Below are 2500 nucleotides of genomic sequence, written 5' to 3' on the forward strand. Positions count from 1 at the left end.
CACCGCTCAGTAGCACTTTGCCACACAAACTCTCCTCGTACCTATGGTACGACAACTTTTCTCGTGCCTATGGTACAACAACTTTCCTCCGTGCCCCTGGTACGACAGCTTTTCTCGTGCCTATGGTACAACAACTTTTCTCGTGCCTATGGTACAACAACTTTTCGCCGTGCCCCTGGTACACCGCTCAGTAGCACTTTGCCACACAAACTCTCCTCGTGCCTATGGTACGACAACTTTTCTCGTGCCTATGGTACAACAACTTTCCTCCGTGCCCCTGGTACGACAGCTTTTCTCGTGCCTATGGTACAACAACTTTTCTCGTGCCTATGGTACAACAACTTTTCGCCGTGCCCCTGGTACACCGCTCAGTAGCACTTTGCCACACACACACTCCTCGTACCTATGGTATGACAACTTTTCTCGTGCCTATGGTACGACAACTTTTCTCGTGCCTATGGTACAACAACTTTTCGCCGTGCCCCTGGTACACCGCTCAGTAGCACTTTGCCACACAAACTCTCCTCGTGCCTATGGTACGACAACTTTCCCCCGTGCCCCTGGTACACTGCGCAGAAACTCTTTGCCACACACACACACACCACTCGTGCCTATGGTACGACAACAGGCCCCGGGGACCTACATCGCACCTTGCTCTTGCCTCCCTTACAGCTGAAAAAGGTCCATGCCTGTGCCCTGGCCCTGCTGAAATTCCCTCTCCATTTAGCCGAGGCAGTGAGTCGGCCTCCTGTCTCCCTTTACGGTCGAAAAAGATGTGCTCCTGGGCGCACTGGCCCTGCTGCTACTCACATCGGGCATGGACCTGGACCTCCAGCAGGCCCCGGGGACCTACATCACACCTTGCTCTTGCCTCCCTTACAGCTGAAAAAGGTCCATGCCTGTGCCCTGGCCCTGCTGAAATTCCCTCTCCATTTAGCCGAGGCAGTGAGTCGGCCTCCTGTCTCCCTTTACGGTCGAAAAAGATGTGCTCCTGGGCGCACTGGCCCTGCTGCTACTCACATCGGGCATGGACCTGGACCTCCAGCAGGCCCCGGGGACCTACATCACACCTTGCTCTTGCCTCCCTTACAGCTGAAAAGGTCCATGCTTGTGCCCTGGCCCTTCTGAAATTCCCTCTCCATTTAGCCGAGGCAGTGAGTCGGCCTCCTGTCTCCCTTTACGGTCGAAAAAGATGTGCTCCTGGGCGCACTGGCCCTGCTGCTACTCACATCGGGCATGGACCTGGACCTCCAGCAGGCCCCGGGGACCTACATCACACCTTGCTCTTGCCTCCCTTACAGCTGAAAAGGTCCATGCTTGTGCCCTGGCCCTTCTGAAATTCCCTCTCCATTTAGCCGAGGCAGTGAGTCGGCCTCCTGTCTCCCTTTACGGTCGAAAAAGATGTGCTCCTGGGCGCGCTGGCCCTGCTGCTACTCACATCGGGCATGGACCTGGACCTCCAGCAGGCCCCGGGGACCTACATCACACCTTGCTCTTGCCTCCCTTACAGCTGAAAAAGGTCCATGCCTGTGCCCTGGCCCTGCTGAAATTCCCTCTCCATTTAGCCGAGGCAGTGAGTCGGCCTCCTGTCTCCCTTTACGGTCGAAAAAGATGTGCTCCTGGGCGCGCTGGCCCTGCTGCTACTCACATCGGGCATGGACCTGGACCTCCAGCAGGCCCCGGGGACCTACATCACACCTTGCTCTTGCCTCCCTTACAGCTGAAAAAGGTCCATGCTTGTGCCCTGGCCCTTCTGAAATTCCCTCTCCATTTAGCCGAGGCAGAGAGTCGGCCTCCTGTCTCCTTTACGGTCGAAAAAGTTGTGCTCCTGGGCGCGCTGGCCCTGCTGCTACTCACATCGGGCATGGACCTGGACCTCCAGCAGGCCCCGGGGACCTACATCACACCTTGCTCTTGCCTCCCTTACAGCTGAAAAAGGTCCATGCCTGTGCCCTGGCCCTGCTGAAATTCCCTCTCCATTTAGCCGAGGCAGTGAGTCGGCCTCCCGTCTCCCTTTACGGTCGAAAAAGATGTGCTCCTGGGCGCACTGGCCCTGCTGCTACTCACATCGGGCATGGACCTGGACCTCCAGCAGGCCCCGGGGACCTACATCACACCTTGCTCTTGCCTCCCTTACAGCTGAAAAGGTCCATGCTTGTGCCCTGGCCCTGCTGAAATTCCCTCTCCATTTAGCCGAGGCAGTGAGTCGGCCTCCTGTCTCCCTTTACGGTCGAAAAAGATGTGCTCCTTGGCGCGCTGGCCCTGCTGCTACTCACATCGGGCATGGACCTGGACCTCCAGCAGGCCCCGGGGACCAACATACTCCTCTGCTCTACTCCCCCACTAGCTTTCCTTCTCCCGCAGTTACCCTCCACCACAAATCCAGCATGGCCCTTGCCCTCCAGCAGGCCCCGAGGACCCACATACTCCTCCGCTCTAATCCCCCATGAGCTTTCCTTCTCCTGCAGTTACCCTCCACCGCATATCCAGCATGGCCCTT

Source organism: Copadichromis virginalis, linkage group LG13 (assembly GCF_057382275.1).
Source record: "Copadichromis virginalis isolate Kocher_CV1m ecotype Utaka linkage group LG13, C_Virginalis_male_GT1.1, whole genome shotgun sequence".
NCBI classification, from domain to species: Eukaryota; Metazoa; Chordata; class Actinopteri; order Cichliformes; family Cichlidae; genus Copadichromis; species Copadichromis virginalis.